The following is a 20,527-nucleotide window of genomic DNA, read 5'->3' as shown; positions in this document are numbered from 1 at the left end:
GTTGGAGGAGGGGTGAATTCCCTCCCTTATACCTATATCAGCCATTTGGTAATTAGTCATGTACCCCTTTGGGGAAGATCTTTGATTCTTGTCTTTATCTATTTTAAAAATCTTTTATTGTTTAACTTTTCACACATTCCCATTTTGTTTTGTAACACAATTATAGAAACTCCTTAGGAAGGAATATAAGGTCATAGGTTTAGAAATGTAAGGCACCTAGAGGTCATTTAGTCAAATCTCCTTATTTTACAAATAAAGAAACTGAGTCAAAAGAAAGATAAAAATTACTTATGCAAGGTCATACAGGTAATAAGTTTCAGAGCTTGGATTCAAACCCAGATTTTCTGTTTCCAAAAACAATCTTTTCACTGTATCACAGTGGGCTATATCTTACAGTTTTATATCCTTCAGAGCTTCTAGCAAAACATTTTGCGCATCGTAAGCACTCGGTAAATATTTGCTTATTTGATCATAGGGTCCTGCCATCTTCATTTTTTACACATTGAAGACTCTGTCTTTTTTCTTTTTTTTTTCTTTTAGGCCTGTGCTCACAAAGAAGATGGACATACTGAGATGCTTATGAACATCTTAGGTAACGTGAATGCCTATGGGTTTCCTAGATCTGCTTCACAAGAAGTAAAGGAGTTTCCTGCGGGAGGAGAGGGTCCCCGCCTAAATTGCTTAGAAATAACTTGTCTGTTTTCTTGATAATTGCATTGTTATAGTTTGTAGAGAAAGAATCTGAATCCAGAAAAGTACAATCTAAATGTAAATGAATGTTTACCTGGGCATTTGGAGTCCCTTTGGGGCTAGAATACTGATGTGGTAGTGTTTAATAATGCTGAGCAGACAGTAGAAGTGCAGAATCAGGGAATCACCCTTCCTTCTCTGCTCCTCCCTGGGCAAGGTAAAATGAATCTCATTTTGCTTATGGTCTTCTTCCGAGCCTTTAAGAGCCCAATTACCAACCAATTAATGGGAGATGCTTATTAAAACAAGGCAGATGACAATGATGTCTTTCTTATTGCCAAAATCAATAACTTTGGCTAAGTCCTAATTCTCTCTGGTATTCTAGCAGCACCTGGACGTTGTTGACCAGATCCCCTTCTTTTTGGAACTCTGACTTTCCTTGACTTCTATAACACTATGTTAGCCTGGTTCTTTCTTGCCTTTCAGATTAACCCTTCCTTCTCTTCATTGTTGACTATCCCTCTTCTGGGCTGAAACTATGAGTATTCCTGAAAACTCTAACTCTTTTCTGTGCAGCCTCTCCTTTAGAGACCTCAATCATTCTTGTGGCTGTAGCCATCACTTCTATTCGGATGTCAAAATTTACCTATTTAGTCCTTTTCTTTCTCCTGCACCCAAAGTTCATATGTCCAATAGCCCATAAGAAGTTTTCATTTCACTTGCATGTCCCAATGCAAACATACTGATTATGTTCAAAACTCAACTTCCCATATAGCTCCTTTCTTATCTTTTTAGACCAAGCTCAAATCTCATCTCCTTCAGAAAACTTTCCTTTTTCACTCCAGCATTCGTATTTCTCTTTTTTTCTCCTGGACAGTGTGCATCTCAGTGAAGCCTTAAGATGATGTCAGCTTGTTAAAGCTGTTAAGCTTCCTATCACACTGCTGATTCATATTTTGCTTTCAGTGCATTTAAGTTGCAGATTTTTTCCAGACAAACTGATGGTTTGCCAAGCCTCCTATATCTAGTTCTCATAAAGTTGATTTTTATAATCCATGTGTTAGACTTGACATTTGTCTCTATGACATTTGGCATAGTAGAAGGAGAGGTGGCTTTGGACTCAGGAAGATATGTATTCAAATTCTGCCTCTGACACATACTAGCTGTGTGACTTTGGCCAAGTCATCTACTCTCTCAATCCGCTTGGTAGCTCACTAAGTTGCAGAGAAGGTTTTTAAAAATTAATTTTCTTAATCAATACAAATTCACATTGTCTCCCTCCCTCCTGCAATTGAGGAAGAAAGAGAAACAAAATTCTTGTTATAAATATATATAGTCATGCAAAACAAAATCCTGCTTTGGCCATTTTTGGTACTCAATTTGTATTCTGAGTCCATCACCTCTCTCACAGAAGTAGATAGCATATTTTATCATGTATCCTCTAGAATTATGGTTGACCATTCCATTGATCAGAGGTCCTAAGGTTTTCAAAGTTGTCTGACTTTACAATATATTGTAACTCTATAAACCATTGTCCTGGTTCTGCTTACCTCACTCTGCATCAGTTCATATAAGTCAAAGCATCTTTGAAACCACTCCCTTCATCATTTCTTATAGCATAATAGTATTCCATCACATTTACATGCCATGACTTGTTTAGCTATTCCCCAATTGATGAGCACCCCCTCAGTTTCCAATTCTTTGCTACAACAAAAAAATCTGCTATAAATATTTTAGTGTATGCTTTAAGTTTGTTTTGCCTAGAATTACTCCCTCTGTTAAACTATCCTCCCTTTTATTCTTTCCTCTTTCTTCCCATCTTCCTTTCCTATTTCCCTAATGAGTGAAATGTATTTTTGTACCTTAGTTATAATTGTCTCATCCACTCTGATCAGCAATTTTATTAATTCTTTTATCATCCTTCTTTCCCTAATAGAGCTAGTTAAAACAAATACAAAAACAAAAATCCCCAAAGCTTTCCACAGTTTGTTGTCTTTGGTTTCTCTCACCAGCCTCAGCTCATTCTGAGCTTTAGCATTCCTGACACTGTTCTTAAAGAACTACGTCACACTTTATATTCATTCTGTTACCTGCTCTTGCTTCCTTTTTCTCTACAGCTTTTAAAAATTTAAAGTTTGTCACTGAGTTCCTCTTGCAGCTACATCAACAAATTTGTCCTTAGATGTTTTTCTCTTTTTCCTTCTCATTGGAATTATTTTTCTTTGTGTCTTTGCAATTTCATTCTTGAGAATTTCTTGTCAATCCTGGCCTGACTTCTTATGTAAAATTTCAGTCTATGGGATCCTACTTGTTCTTTTTGTGAATGCTTTGAAAACTACACTTTGAGGGGCGACTAGGTGGCACAGTGGTACAGCACAGGCCCTGAAATCAGGAGGACCTGAGTTCAAATCTGGCCTCAGAAACAGAACACTTACTAGCTGTGTGACCCTGGGCAAGTCACTTAACCCCATGGCCTAGCCCAAAAAAAAAGAAAGAAAGAAAGAAAGAAAGAAAGAAAGAAAACTATACTTTGAGACGATACATGGCTTTCCTCTCCTCTATCAACAATGCTATGATAGAATGGTCCTATGATTCCCACCCCAGCAACCACTTCTTCTTTCCTGAAGATACCAGAATACCAACTGAATTTTATGCATCTTATCTTTACTGTTGCTTCATGAGTGTCTCTGAAGTAAGACCATAAGTATCTTGAGGGAAGAAAGGAAATAAGTATTTATTAAGCACCTACTATGTACCAGGAACTGAGCTAAGTGCTTTAATAAATATTATGTCATTGGTTCCTAACAACCACCCTGGGAAGTAGGTGCTATTATTCTCCCCATTTTACAGCTGAGAAAACTGAGGCAAGCAGAGATTTAAGGGTCTTGCCTATAGTCTCAGGGTTAGAAAGTATCTGAGGGCAGATTCGAACTCTTTACGCTCTACCCACTGTATTCTCTAGTGGCCTTTTACCAAAATACCTCTTATCTTGCGCAGTGCTTAGCACAGGATTGGGAAAGTAGTAGGTGCTCATGTAGATGAACAAAAAGAAGAATGTAGAAAAAGAAACGCACGAAATCAGGCAATTTGTAAAATTAAGTATTGGTTTCATATGGGGTGGGGGACATTAAAGATTTTTATGTTTAAATAGCATTTTTTTAAAAGGAATTATCATTTCCATTTGTGTTAGACCCCTGAAGTGTTAGAATTTGCTCTAGTAAGGAATGAGAAGGACCAATGCATATGGTTAAAAAGTCCTCTCTGGACCTCCTCTTACTAGTCATAAACATTGCTTTTTTTTTTTTTGCTAGTTTGTCTCTAGTTTGTTCTTATTGCCCACCCTCCCCTTTTGAGGCCATCAGCTAAGGTCACATGACAGTCTCCCCATTCTTGAAAAGCATTTACCACAGAATAACGCAGATTGTAAGCAGCTTTGTACTTGAAAGTGATAGGAACTAGTTGTAGGTTTCAGTGGCAAGAGTGAGTGTCCTCAATGGTGACAAAGGACAACTACATTCTTTAATCTGTAAGTTCCTGGAGGGCAGGAACTGTTGCCCTTTGGTCTTTGTATCCCCAGGGCTTAGCATAGTGCCAGACATACAATAAGTGCTTAATAATGCTGGTTGATTGATTGATACAGTAGAGTCAAAAACTCCAACCTTTGTTATCATCACTGTCATGAACAGGCTGTGGTGGAAATAGGGGCCCATGAAACTGATAGTATCCAGTATTGCACTTTAACATTCATGGCCAGTCCTTCTTTTAGAGAAGAGAGAACACCCACAAACTTTGTCCATAATAGGTATGATATTTGATGAAGGGCCTAGGAAAGAAGCTCTTTATTTTCTTCTGTTTGCTGAGATCCCATAGCTTATACAGACAGCTCAATATTCAAGGAATTTGGTCTTCTCTGAACAAACAAACAACAGTCTTTGTATTTTGGACTTAAATAGCTCTACTTTTAAAGAAATTGAGATCAACTGCTGAAGGAAATTTTGGCAACCCATGCTGAATATCCCAAATGGTTTTGATGTGTTTTTGAAAGCTTCAGGCTTTAATTTGAAAAATTTTATGGGCTAAGGTAAAGGCTAGATTTCTGATTTTTTTTCCAGTCAAACAATGAGCTGTTTCTCTGAGATACTGTTGGGTCTTCAGAGTTCTTCATGCAGCTAAAAGAACATAATAAAGTGTCTAGTATACGCAAGCGCCTGACTTCAGAATAGCAAATTTATAAATATAGAGATAGCAAAAACTGTTGCCATACCCTACCCACATTAGTGCTATCAATCAAGAATCAGTAAATATCTATTAAGGACCTACTAGATGCTGGGCACTGTGGTAAGTGCTGAGTATACAAAAAGAGGCAAAAGAAAGTCCTTGCCCTCAAGAAATTCACAATCTAATACAGAAGATGATGTACAAATAAATATACACTAACAGGCCTTATACAGGACAAATATGAAAAAAAATAACAGAGGAATGGCACTAGAATTAAGAGGGGATTGGAGAAACTTCCTGTAGAAGAAAGGATTTTAGTTCACACTTAAAGGAAGCCAGGGAAGTGAGTTGGTGGAGGTGAGGAGGGAGAACCTGCTAAGTGTGGAGGACAGCCAGAGAATTTGCTGGGAGCAGAGAGATATAGTGTCTTGTTTATCGACCAGCAAGGAGACGCCTTGCACCAGACCCCATCACCTGGAAATCTGTGGATGTGACTCTTAGAATTCCTACTTTCCTTCAAAAGTTAGTTCAGTCACTTTCTTCTCCACGAATACCTTCCTAATCTCTCAGCTGCTAGTAGATACCAAGTTATCTTTTATTTATTTTGTACATTATTGCTATATGTGTGCCGTCCCCAACAGAATTTAGGTTCCTCTACTACAGGAGCAATTTTTACTTTTGTCTTTCCATCGCCTAACCTGTTGACTGACAGAAAGTAAATGCTTAGATAGGTGCTTAATGATTGATCATGAAAAGCAGACTGGTGATTGGGACACTGAGGGGCAAATAGGGAGAGAAAGATGTACTTGGTGCAGTTTGCACAGAAAGCTTCTTTCTCTTCCTTTTGCTTACCTGAGGTGGCTGAAAAGGGGAGTCAGATTATGGTGGGTTGAAGAGTGAGTGAGAAGTGAGGAGATGGAAGCTGAGAGTAGAGACTATTCTCTCTAGAAATGTGCCAGTGACTTTTTGTAGTAGCAAAGAATTGGAAACAAAGTAGATGCTTGTGAACTGAGGAAAGTTGTGGTACATAAAGGTCATAAAATGTTTTAGCGCTTGTAAGAAACAGTGAAAGATGATCTATTACAGAGAAGCATGAGAAGACTTAGATGAACTGATGTAAAGTGAATAAGCAGAACCAGGAAAAAAGTACATAATGACTCCAACATATAAATGGAACAACAGCAACAAAGCAAATGAAATGAATGCTAAGAAATTGTAATGACTAAGCTCAATAAGAGAAAGAAGATAAGAAAGTCCTTCATCCCGCTGTTTTGTGGAGTTGGGGCTATTGATAGTTACAATGCTCATAATATCAGACTTTAGGTGTCATAGTTTTACTATGCTTTAAAAAATCTTTAAAAATTTATTTTTATAAGGGACGTCTATCTGGGAGAGGCAGGGGAAAGAGATACATTAGGAAATACAGGTGATATAAAAATAAGATGTAGTAATAAAATTTATTTAAAAGAGTTTGATTATTAAAGGAGAAAAAAATGGGGTAATAGGTCAAGGGAAATTTTTACACTTTTTAAAATAGAGATGAGTTAACCATATTAGACAGAGGGGAAAGAGCTAAGGAAGAGAGAGAGAAGGCATGATTAATAGGTTGGAATCGTGTAGGAAACAGTCAAGCATGAGATCAATATCACAAGTGGAGGGGTGAGCCTTAGCCAGAAGCTGAGCTAACTATTCTTCAGAGACAAGAAAGCAAGAGGACAAAATGGATGAAGACACAAAGAATATTTAATGTGAAGAGGAAAGGAGTCAAATGAGGCCCTGTCAAATGATCTTTATCATTGTTGTTGTTATTTTACTATTATAAGAGATAAATTCATTTACTGAGAATATAGTGAGAATGAAGGACTTGGGGATTTGAAAATATGGGAGAGAATTTAAAATGATTTCTTTGGGGAAAATAATTGGTAATTGATGAGTAAATTACATCAAAAGGATTCAACTGAGATTATTGTCCAAATACTCAAATGGATCCTTCAATAATGCATGCAGTTCACCACTTCTCCATGTCTGTCCATCCTATGTGACTCTTGTTCATGCTTTCCCCTAAGTTCATACAGTGGACCCACCCTATGCATTAGGTGCCTTCTTCATTTTTTCCTGACTTAGATTGAGGATATCAATACAGCAGCTTTGTTTTGCAATTAGCATACTATCACACTTTCTTTTTTCAATCAAAAATCTCCCAAATGGTATCATTTACATTGGTCTCTATTGAAGTCTGTTAACACACACACACACACACACACACACACACACACACACACACACACCCCATTTGCCTTTCCACTGTTCTCTGAATGATAAATATTTTTAATTCTTTGGAGATTTTAATGTCCCATAATTCACATTGTGATGCAGTGAGTAGAATGCTAGGCTTAGAATAAGGAAAAATTGGGTTCAAATTCTCTCAGCCACTTACTAGCTCTATATCACTTAATCTTTCTAGACTCAGTTTCCTCATCTGTAAAATGAATGGGTAAGACTCAATGACCTCTCTAAGGTCCCTTCTAACTCTAAATTTATGGGCTTATGCATAGTCATAATAAAAAAAGTTGTCCTATTTTTTAAAATAAGTTTTTATTGATATTATTTGTTTTATACATGACCATAATTTCCCTCAGCATTTCTCCCCTTTCTTCTCCCTGACAGCCATCCCATATAACAACCTTTTTTTTTAAAGATGAAAAAGAAAGAAAAAGAAGAGGGGTAAAAATCAGTGTAATTGATAAATACATTGGAAGAGTTTGAAAATTTGTGTGATGTACCACATTCATAGACCTCCCCCCAGTGCAAAAGGATGTGGTGGGAGCATCTTCTCATTCTTCTTTGTTTTTGTTTTTGGCAATTGGGGTTAAGTGACTTGCCCAGGGTCACATAGCTAGTAAGTGTCAAGTGTTTGGTCCGAGGCCAGATTTGAACTCAGGTCCTCCTGACTTCAGGGCCGATGCTCTATCCACTGTGCCACCTGGCTTCCCCCTCATTCTTCTTTGGAACCATGATTGTTCTTTGTAATTTTAAAACATTTGCTCTTGCTTTTATTTTTTTGGTTTTTTTTTTTCTGTTTGCACTGTTGTTATTATGAGAAGTTTGGCGTGGGACAAAGAGGGTGGGGACAATATTGGGCTGGATTATCTTTGGGAAATTCTGGTTTCTTTGCATTACTGAGAATAGCTAAGTCAATCTTACAATGTTACTGTTACTTTGTACACAGTACATTTCATTTTACATCAGCCCATGCAAGTTTTTCTGGGTTTTTCTGAGAGCATCCTGCTCATCCTTTCTTATGGTATTGTAGAATTCCATCATAATCACATAGCACAGCTTGTTCAGCCATTCCCCAATTGATGCGCATCCCCTCAACTTCTAATTCTTTGCTCCTAGAAAAGAACTGTTATAAATATTTTGTACATATAAGTCCTTTTCCTTTTTTTTTTAAGGTCTTTTGGGAGACAGACATAGTAGTGGTATTGTTATGTCAAAGGGTATGCATGGTTTTAAGGCCCTTTGGGCCTAGTTATAAATTGCTCTACAGAATGGTTGGATCAGTTCACAACTCCACCAACAATGCATTAGTGTTCCAATTTTTCCATGTCTTCTCCAGCATCAATCATTGTCCTTTTTATGTTTCTCTTGAACCTTGTGTTTGGAAGTCAGATTTTCTATTCAGCTCTGGTCTTTTCATCAAGAATTCTTGAAAGTCCTCTATTTCATTTAATGTCCATTTTCCCCCTGAAGGATTATACTTAGTTTTGCTGAGTAGGTGATTCTTGTTGTAATCCTAGCTCCTTTGCCCTTCAGGAATATCATATTCCAAGTCCTCTGATCTTTTAATATAGAAGCTACTAAGTCTTCTGTTTTCCTGACCGTGGCTCCACAATACTTGAATTGTTTCTTTCTGGCTGATTGCAATATTTTCTCCTTGACCTGGGAACTCTGGAATTTGGCTATAATATTCCTAGGAGTTTTCCTTTGGGGATCTCTTTTAGGAGGTGAATGGTGGATTCTTTCAATTTCTATTTTACCCTCTGGTATCAGGGCAGTTTTCCTTGATAATTTCTTGAAAGATAATGTCTAGGCTCTTTTTTTTTGATTATGACTTTCAGGTAGTCCTATAATTGTAACATTATCTCTTCTGGACCTATTTTCTAGGTCAATTGTTTTTCCAATGAGATATTTCACACTGTCTTCTGTTTTTTCATTCTTTTGATTTTGTTTTACTGTTTTTGATTTCTCATCATCATTGGCTTCCATTTGCTCCATTCTAATTTTTAAGGAATTATTTTCTTCAGTGAGCTTTTGGACTTCCTTTTCCAGTTGGCTAATTCTGCTTTTTAAGGCATTCTTCTCCTCATTGATCTTTTGGACCTCTTTTGCCATTTGGGTTAGTCTGTTTTTTAAGGTGTTATTTTTGTCAGTATTTTTTGGGTCTCCTTTAGCAAGCTGTCGACTTGTTTTTCATGCTTTTTTTTTCATCACTCTCATTTCTCTTCCCAATTTCCCCTCTACTTCTCTTACTTAATTTTCAAAATTAGAGTCTGTGTCTGTCTTTTCTTCTGTCTCTCATTTTTTCATCAGTAATGTTTCAGAAAGATAAGAACTTATTTTTAAAAATTGTATACCATAGTTTTCTTCTCATTTTTATTCTTCAAACTTTGTACTAAATTAGATTTTCACAAGTTAATATTCTGCTAACAGGCAGCTGTGATATTACCCCAAAATCTGTAATGACTCATTTCTTCTCAATTAAAACATAATCAGTTTCATTTTTGTTATATTATTTAGTGATCACCATGTCCAACACATTTCATATTTTTTCTTGAAAAAAATATCAAGATATGTAGACATGAGTCTTTTGCTACTCTCATTCTTTATCCTTGATTCTTATTTTACAATGTATTTTGACTAGTCCCATTTATTCTCACCTTCTCATTGAATTCACCTAGTATGCAAGTATGTTTGTTTTAATTTGGAGGCTATAATTGAGTTCGTCGTAGCATTTCTCTACATTTTTATCTTCTCCAACAGATATTAGCACATAAGCTACAATTATTTTCAGACTGGTCTTTTCCCAAATAGTTATCATTGCCTTTGCAATATGAGATGACTGGTTTCATGAAAGCCTGAGACAGTTCACATCCAATGAACGGATAGTTTCTGTTTCATTTGAATGCATGATAAAACCCAATGCTGCCACATCCTCATTTGCCTATGGACCATCCTTCCATTTAGAATGATTTGCATAGTGAAAAAGCTAAGAAGTGAAAGATCAGGAGATTTTTATTAAAGAGATGAATTCAGAATTCTTTCTTCTGGTTATGTGGATACTAGGAATTTAAAGACTGATATAGTTTAGGTCCTTCAGAAGTATGTCCACTCATTGGTCTTTGGACAAGGATCTCACATTTATGGTGCCAATAGCTAAATTAAAGTTTATGTATAGTTTAAAAACTGAATCTAGAGGTCCCTCTTTTCATTTACTTTTCCAATACAACTTCAGGAGAGAGAGTGGGCCACATAAGACTGAGTGACATTTTATATTTTTCTTTATTTTATGGCCATGGCCAGGGAATTCATAGGATACTTCACTTACTCAATAAACATCTTGAGAACCTACTATGTGCCAGACACTGAGCTAAGTGCTAGGGATACAAAAGAGGCAAAAGGCAGCCCCCATCCTCAAGGAGCTTAGAATCTGATGGGGGATGCAACCAAATATCTATCTATATCTATCTATCTATATCTAGATAGAAATAGATAGATAGATATAGACATATATACACATATATCTGTATCTATATATAGCGTACAAACAGATATAACAAAACAAACTATGTACAGCATAAATAGTAAATAATTGACAGAGTAAAGGCTCTAGAACTAAGAGGGATTAGGCAAAGCTTCCTGTAAAAGATAAGATTTTAATTGGGACTTAAAGGCAGCTAGAGAAATGAGTAGGTAGAATAGATGAGGGAGAGCATTCTAGGCATAGGGTACAGCCAGAAAAAAAAATGCCTAGAGCTGAGAAATGGAGTGTCTTACTCTGGAACAACCAGGAGGCTAGTGTCACTGAAGAGTATGTGTTACAGAGTAAGTATTGTTGTGGTTGCTTGTCCTTCATTTTCAAAGAGGACTAGTGACATCACAGGGTAATGTTGTGACTTGCGTGTGAATTCAATTTAAGTGAGGCAGAGTTATGCAAAGATGTCAGCCTCATTCTCTCTTCCAGAGTCATCAAAGTCCAGTGGCAAGGCAAAAGTCAGGACAACTGGCAATGGCCCAGGATGCAGTGGGTGACCTTGGCACCTTTGATGTCTGATCAAGCTCTAAGCATTACATAATTCCTGCTCCAGCTGCTTTCTTGGCTGTTGGAACAACTTGTCCTCACTTGTCCATTCTGGCAGGGGAAGTCTTCACATGCTTGAAACAGACATCTGCCTTATTCACCAAAGAGTTTGAGGGCTGTTGGTCACCCTCAATCTGGTTTAGCCTGTCTGCCAGCATGGTTTTTACCAGAGTGTGGCCACTGTGCATGTTACAGCTTCTTAGAGCCACAGGTGAGAGCTGGGTGACAGGTAGACATCAAAGGTGGATGAACAGCCCTGAAAAGGGCTCAGCAGCCCTCACACCAGATGGGCTAGTCCTCTGTGAATATCCCATAGATCCCAGAATAAATTGTAAGAAGACTAGAAAGGTAAGAGGAATCTAGGTTTTTAAGGGTTTTGAATATCAAACATAGCATTTTATATTTCATTATGAAGTAATAGGGAGCCATTGGAGTTTATTAAGTAGGAGGGTGACATGGTCAGACTTGTGCTTTAGGAAAATCACCTTAATGACTGAATAGCAGATGAATTAAGGTAGGGAGAGACTTGAGGCAGGCTGATACTCAGAAAGTAGATGGTCTAGGGACAAGACTCCTGAAAGTCCTTTCATCATGGCAGAACCTTCCATTGCTTGCTCTCTGCTAGTGTTGACTTCAAGAATTCAGCATCATCTCCCCTCCATGATGAGAAATTAAAATAGAATTCTGTGGCAGTCTGACTGAACCATAAATTTATAATGGAAAAATTAGCACAAGCCCAAGTCTTTCTCTAACATGTTAATTAGCTTGGAAGCTGGAATGGCAAAGCTGGATAATGGAGGTTACTCACACTTGGGAAGTTGCAGGGGTTGGAATCATGGAAGATCAAAAGGATCTGAGATCCTAGGAGCTATGGTAAAGCTATCATGGAAATGGCTTACTCTGTGTGTGTGTGTGTGTGTGTGTGTGTGAGAGAGAGAGAGAGAGAGACAGAGACAGAGAGATAGAGAGAAAGAGAAAACGTAAATGAATAAGGACTGCATGATGTAATTAATGCAAACAGGTTCTGGTTGAGTGAGGGATAAGGGAATTGAATGAATAGCTTTTAGTTAAATATGGGAATTTCTGAATTTAAGATCTTGGGGACATAGTAGTATCCTATTATAACATGGATTGATTCCAAACTAGGTGTCAAGTTGAATGTCAAATTCAAACTTACTTTATTTTATAATGTTCCTGAGGGCAGGCTTTGAGCCCAAGAAAAGATGAAGAAACTCTCTTCTTTGGGTTTATCCTATATAGCTTCTTCCTCCAAATGTCTATGACTTAGGTTAATTTTATTTATCTGGCTGCCTTTTGGGTTAAGTAGACTTCATGTGGTCCAAGGCATTCAACACCATTATTTCCATGGGAGAAAAAAAAAACCTTCTGAGATTCATGAAATAAACTTTGGGATGAATTTGTGAGACACAGCCTGTTAGTGAGATGAGCTTCCAGAAGAGTTCGGTCATTGATAACTGGGGACAATAGAGGAGGGTGAAACAAGAACTGGCGCTGGGGTCAAAGTATTAAGCACAGCCAGGTCAGCTTTCTGTGAGATCTTAGGGAAGCTATTTTTCCTTCCTACTGGCTGCACATTTACAATGACAATAGTGTTTGACACTTAGAGACTTGGATGCATAGGATAGGGTTACACTGAAGAGAGAATCTATTAACAGCCTTTTGAGGTGCTCCATTTTAATATGTAGCCATTTCTCAACTGCGATCACTGGTAGCAGAGATTGGTGATTTAAATAATCCAAAATTCATTTGTATTTGGCTTTGGAATATATCACTTTTTTTTTTTGGCTGAGGAAAAGGTGTGTGAGATTGGATAACAGTTTTTGTTCAGGCTTACAATGAGTTAGTCCGATTCTTGGATCATATAAACGATAGCATGGGGAAAATGGTCCAGAAGCATTCCAGGTTGCAAGGGCAGTCTCACCTGGCATCTAAAAAAATTAGCTGCAGATAATATTGCCATGTGGATGATATACATTTAGAAAATTGAACATTGACAGTACTATCCAGATTTATGTTAATTTTATTTTAAAAATAATTATTATTTGCCTTTCATTTTTTATATCAGGCATTTCTACTTAACCTCTCTTTCATTGAACCCTCCCTTCTCAGAAAGAAAAATAAATAAATAAATAAATAAAGACAGCAACACTTACTGCATGTGCCACATTCCACATTCATGGTCCCTTCCTCCCTCTTCCACCTCCTCTCCATCCTACTGAAAGTAAAGCATTATGTTTCATTATTTGTTCTCCAGAACTGAGATAATTCATCAGTATTATAGATTCAATGAGTACCAACTATGGATTCAAATATCTATATCTATATATCTATATCTATATATTTCACATATACTGCAAGTATTTGTGAAAGATTCAGTCCTGAGCTTGGAGTCTGATGTGATTTTGTCTGCTTTGCTAATGCCTGCTTCTTCTCAGAACAAGTTAAGAGGACCCTGCCTTTACCCATCGGCTTTGTCCTATTACTACTTTCTAAACCTCAGTGACCACCAACCCCTTAAAGCAAAATGCTAATCTTTCTGACCTCCCTGATCCCTGAGCCTGCTTGGCTTCCTGGATTTGGAGATCTGTCATATCTGATTCCTGATTACATTTCCTTTTCTTCTGCTACCATTCTGTAGCTGGGAAGCCCAACACTTCTGCTGTTGTTATTTAGCCATTTTTAATCATATCTGACTCTTTGTGACCCCATTTGGAATTTTCTTGGCAAAGATACTGGAATGATTTGCCATTTTCTTTTCTGGCTTTTTTGACAGATGAGGAAACCAAGACAAACAGGGTTAAGTGACTTGCCCAGGGTCACCTAATTAGTATCTGAAGCCTCCAGAGGAGGACACCCAGAATGGCGAAAGGCTTTAAACCAACATCATCTGAGGTTAAATGGAAAGAAATGGAAATGTTTAACCCAGAGAAAAGAAGACCCAGGTGGGATATGCTAGCTGTCTCGGAGTATTTAAGTCTTGTTCTGTTTGGTTCCAGCAAGCAGAAGGTAGAGCAAGGAGTGAAAATTGAAAGGTGGCAAATTTAAGCTTGAAAGACTCCCTACTGTTAGAACTATTCCAGAGTGGATTGGGCTGCCTTTGGAAGTAGTAGGTCCTAACTCTCTCCCTCCCACTCTTTGCACTGTTAACTTTAAGCAGAGCATTACTAAGATAAGCATTTTATAGGTTTTGACAATTTTTTTTTTGAGGATGGACTGATTTAAATGGTGACTGAGGTCTTTCCAAAGCTGAAATTCTGTTATTGACAGGCAGGTAGCCATCAAGTATTTGTTACTATATGCTGGACACTGTGCTAGGTGCTGAGGATACAAATAGACACAAAAAGATAGTCTTTGTCCTCAATGAGGTTATAGTCTCATGGGAGTAGAAAACACAAAAGGAAACTGAAAAGTGGAGGGGCTAGGAAGAGACCCTAGTGGAACATTGTGGCAAAGTGTGGAGAGTCGGAAGCGTAGCTGGGAGTAGAATGAAATATGGCTGTCCTGACGAGGTCCCCAAATTGGAATCTAATCTGCTCTCCATAATCTGTCATCCAGTCATTTTAGCCTTTTGACGTTCCTCATACAAGATACTCCATCTCCCAATTCTGGGCATTTTTCACTGATTGGCCCTTATGCCTAGAATTTTCTCCCTCGCCATCTCTACCCCATGGCTTCCCTGGCTTACTTTAAGTCCCAGTTAAAATCCCATCTTCCACAGGAAGCCTCTTCTAGTTCCCCTGAATGCTCATGCCTTCCCTCTGTTGAGTATCTCCGGTTTATCCTATCTACATATTGTGTGTACATAGTTGTTTGTATGTTGTCTCTCCCATTAGACTGTGAACCTCTGGAGAGCAGGGACTTTTTGGTTATTGTTGTTTTGGTCTGTTTCTGTATCCCCAGCGCTTACTGATAGTACCTGGCACTTAGTAGGTCTTAATAAAGGCTTGATTTGACAAGTGGAGAACAATACAATGTGGTTATCAAGGCCTAGATTACAATATTAGTAGGTGTTATCCCAAGTGAGAGAAAGGAAAAGGGATAATAGAATGTAAATTCTTTCAGGGCTGGGCCTGTTTTGTTTTTGTCTTTATAGTCCCGACCCTTGACACAATATCCTGCACATAGTATATGCTTAATGCAGCTAGGACCTAATGAATGAAAATAGTGAATCCAACAAAGTGGTCACAGTATTCAAGTTTCTACTCCATATTTCCACTGAGCTGGAACAAATGACCATATTTTACATAATTGTAATTTTTAATAGTAGGGCAGCTAGATAGCCCAATGAATAGAGCACTGGACTTGGAATCAGGAAGACTCATTTTCCTGAATTAAAATCTGACCTTAGACACTTACTAGTGGGGTGACCGTGGGCAAGTCATTTAACCCTGTTTGCCTCAGTTTCCTCATCTGTAAAATGAGCTGGAGAAGGAAATGGCAAGCCACCACATTATCCTTGGCAAGAAAACCCCAAATGGGATCATGAAGAGTCAGACATGCAAACAACTGAACAACAACAGACTTTGAACAGTATGAAATAAAATACATATGACCACTTCACAATATTGATTATTTGCACTAATCAGGACCCAGCTGTAAGTCTTTGTTGAACTGAATTGGGCTTTCCATGATGGGTAGACAGGATGCATGTTGAGATGAAATAGTTAAGATGAAATTTTAGTTAAGAGGATTTGTGTGAGCAAAACTAGAGAGTGGAGTATTTATGATCACAATATATACAGAAGTAGAATGGACAATGGCAATCCAATTCAAATCCACTCAACATTTATTAGATACCTTTTATATATAAGTCATACTGTTTGGAATTGGGGGTACAAATAGAAAACAAGAAAAATTCCATCCTTTTGTTGCTGTTCTTCAGTCATTTCAGTCGTGTCCAACTCTTCATGGTTCCATTGAAGGTCTTCTTGGCAAAGATACTGGAGTGGTTTGCCATTTCCTTTTCCAGTTCATTTCACAGATGAGGAAACTGAGGCAAATGGGGTTAAATGACTTGCTCAGGGTCACACACCTAGTAAGTGTTTGAGGCTGGATTTGAACTCAAGATGAGTCTTCCTGATTCCAAGCCCAGTACTCTATCCACTGTGCCACCTAGCTGCCAAATACACACACACACACACACACACACACACACATATACATATACACACACACATACACACACACGCATTTATATGAGATACAATGGTATAATATGACATAATATAAAATAAAAGTATATGATAATTCAAGGAGGAGGGAAAGAGCTCTAACAATTATAAGAAGTAGAAAGGGCTTCCCCTAGGATATGACAAATGAGCTGAACAATGAATGAAACTAGAATTTCTAAGGGGAAAAATAAGGAGAGAGTGAATGGTGTCTATGTTTGTGACATAATTCGGTTGACTGCTAGGAGGCCCCTTGCCCAAAAATGTCTTCCCTACTGCCTACTTCTCTTGAAATTCCACCATTAGTGATTCATTCCCCTGAGTCTTTAGAGATTTTTGGTTTTCAAGACTTTCCTATTAAAATGTAATACCTCTGGGAGGAATAACATTTTAAATCATCATCAGCTAACACATTAGTGAAGATTAGTTGGCAGCTAACTCAAAGCAAGGCCCTGAGGGAATGATACACAGATAGACTCTTGAGAGAGTGTAGAGGGTGTCAGGAAGAGAAAGGCTTCAAAAGGGAGGTGGGAGGGTGCCAAAAACAAATGTTGCCTTCTTAACGCCTTACGTTTACATAACTGATAAAGTGCTTTCTCTCATTCGATCAGTATAACGAAGAACACAGGGTCATGAGATTCAACTATTTATTCATGGATTCAATATTCAAAAAATTTAAGTATCTTTTATGTGTAGGACATTGTGCTAGATGCTAGGAAGATCAATAGTTGTCCCTACAATTGAGGAGTTTATAATCTATCATTCTCATTGTACAGATAAGGAAAATGAGACCCTAGAGGTTGTGATTTCTGCGACTTCACACAACTTTTAGGTGGCAAAACTATGACTATAACCTGGACCTTTAATGCCCTGTCCAATGTTCTTTCCTAATAGAAAAAAATAACAACAAAAAAAAACAAAACAAAAAGAGGAATTATTATAATTGCAGTCTACTATTGCTTCTCTTACCATTGGAGAATAGAATAACAGAATCCAAGATTTGGAAGGATCCTCAGAAACCATATAGTCTAACTTATAACTGCATAAGAGTCCCATCTGCAACATACCTTATAAATAATCATTTGGTTTTTGCTAGAAGACTTCTAATAAGCAGTTCTGTTATCTCCTGAGAAAGCCCATTTCACTTTCAGCTGTTCAGTCATGTCTGACTCTCTGTGACCCCGTGGACCATACTATCTATCAGGTTTTCTTAACAAAGATACTGGAGTGGTTTGCAATTTCCTTCTCCAGTGGATCAAGGCAAACAGGGTTAATTGACTTGCCTAGGGTCACATAGCTAGTAAGTGTCTGAGGCTGAATTTGAACTTGGGTCTTCCTGACTCCAGGCCCAGCGCTATGTCCACTGAGGCATCTAGCTGCCCCCTTCACTATCAGCTAGCCCTATCATTGTTTTTCCTTTTATCAATCTTACATTTGTCTCTTTGCAACTTTTACTTATTGTATTCTATTTTGCACATGGGAGCCAAGCAGTACAAATTTGTTTTCTATGTGATGGCCTTTCAAATATTTGAAGACTGATATAACCCCTTAAGTCTTCTCTAATCTAAACAACCTCGGTTCCATGAACTCACATAGTTTGAACATCATACTCTTCAGCAGTTTCTAGCTCATAAATATCCTTCCCAGAACATGGCACCTTGAACTCTGGATGTGGTCTGATAGAACACAGAATACAGTAGGATGATCCCTTCCCTAGTTCTGGTTACTATTTCTCTTACTGCAGCCTAAGAATTGTCTTAAAATATGAGATACAGATAATCCCAGACTTTGCTACCTACAGTGTAAAATTACATTTCCAAAGAGTTAATAGTCTAATAAATTATTCTGGATCCAACATATGATTTTTGCAGAAAATTTGTTTCTAATTTAGTTTTCTGAAACTGATTTTCAACTTCATTGGTATTCTCTGGGTACACACCAGAAAGTCTCTGATGGGAGGAAGACTGATCTAGGATTAAAATTTTATGGCAGGTGATCTACAAATTATGCAAATTTACATAAAGCATACATTATATGACATAAAATGGATAGGGTAAAATGTTTTTTTAAACTTTTGCTAGCTTTTGTCTGGAACACAAAGCATATAGCTCTTATTCGGAGTCTCTCAAACCATAGGACACTGGATAGAATTCATCCATCATTTAGCATAAAGGTTTTGGCCCCAAAGTATTTAAACCATTATCAAAAACATACTAGATATCCAGCTAAGGTAATTAGGTGAAGAAAAGAATTTAGGCATGCACTGAACCTTTTATTAATTCTGACTTATTAAGTGCTATATTTAAGACCATTTTACAACCAAAACTTAAAAGATGATAATGTACATTCTGCAACTTAGTTGGTCTGCCCATTAATGGAGAGAAATGTGCTGGTATTGTGTCATTGTAAACCCTGTAAATTAAACTTTACTAAGGAGCTGAGGAGAAACCTGCCAAAGAAACGGGGACCAAAGCTTGAAGCAATGAAAAAATGGAGGAAATAAGTTTCTAAATGCTGACACTGGTTCTGAAGTTGATATTTTATTTAGATGTCCTAGCAGCCCAGAGCTCTTGGAAACCATGTTTACAGTCTTTGTACAATAGAAACACAAACAGTGGTGTATATTTTGGCAAGTTGTGTTCCGATTTAGTTGTAAGAATTCACAGTACTCAATGCTTCAGGGCTTCCATGCTGCTCCAGGCAAAAGCCGGTATTATAAATCATACCACACAAAGCTGAATCTGACCTACCAGTTGATGCATAATAAACTGACTTAATTCTGAATATTAACTACATATTGTGGCCTAAAGGTTTTCTGCTCTCTAAGTGTAACAATAAATTATACAAAAATCTTCCTCTTGGGTGAAGCCTAAATATAAATAAATCCCTAGCCTTCATACTACGCTGAAAAGAACAGTTACTATAGACACCAGGGAGAATATATTAATCTTAAATATTATTGCCAAGTAAAAATAACTTTGGAATATCACTAAGTACATGAACTAATTATCAAAACTTGGAAAGAGTTTCTGTGCTTTAATAAGCCACTTCCAAAATTGCTGCATTTCATGGATGGGGAACTGAATGAGAAGGTTCAGATCTCTGTTCAGTGGTTAGGGTCATGTGAAAGGGATGCTCATTTGGAAACCATAATCTTCTCTGGCACCATCTTATAGCAAAATGTACTTCAAAAAGTAATTTCCACTGCATGTAATTTGGTTGAAATAGCCTTGGGTTTCAGGAATCAAGAGTTTGGAATTCAGGCCTGTCTCTGTCATTGAACTGCTGTGTGAGATTGAATAAATCACAAGGTTATACTGGACCACTGTCTTCTTAGTAGGCCAGATGGTCAGTTTGGTGGATAGAGCAGACATGGAGTCAGGAACAACTATATCCAAATACTATTTTAGACATTTACCAAAAGATGAAAAAAATCATCCCCTGTCCAGCATATATTACACACTGTGCCCATTATATACATTTGCATGCTTTGTAAGTCCTCTGACGTAATATTTTAACCCTAGGCTGGTCTTCTCTGCCTAGTCCTTACTCTCAGTCCTTCTGGCATATACTCAGGAAACATCGATGTATGATCCTGGACAAATAAGTTGACCTCTCTCAGTATTAGTTTCTTCACCTGTAAAATGGGAATAATAATAGCACTTCATAATACTGTTGTGAGGAAAGCATGACATAATATAAAGTGTTCTGCAAACATTAAAGTGTTACATATTTGTCATTATTTATTTTAACAAAAGGAAAAGGGATCAAAATGGAGTTTCTCTAATTGAGCCCAAATTTGTTGTGAGAGTAAATAAAGTTAGTATCTGGGAGGTAGTTTGAGCTCTTTCTGGACAAAATATTTTACCATAAAGAGTCTCAAAGGATTGTAGACTGAAAACTGAAAGGGATTTCAGAGACCTTCTTGGTCAGCTCTTTCATTTTATGGAGTAAAATGAGGTCCAAGGGAATTGAGTGATGTACCCATGTCCAATCAATGACCTAGGGTTTTGCCGCTTCACACAAAGGCGCAGTATCTTTGAATTCATGTGAGCCAAGTTGGATCCTA

This window comes from Phascolarctos cinereus, unplaced genomic scaffold (assembly GCF_003287225.1).
Source record: "Phascolarctos cinereus isolate Bilbo 61053 unplaced genomic scaffold, phaCin_HiC Scaffold_3;HRSCAF=262, whole genome shotgun sequence".
Lineage (NCBI taxonomy): Eukaryota > Metazoa > Chordata > Mammalia > Diprotodontia > Phascolarctidae > Phascolarctos > Phascolarctos cinereus.
The sequence above is the reverse complement of the archived record's forward strand: the minus strand, read 5'-3'. Positions refer to the sequence as shown.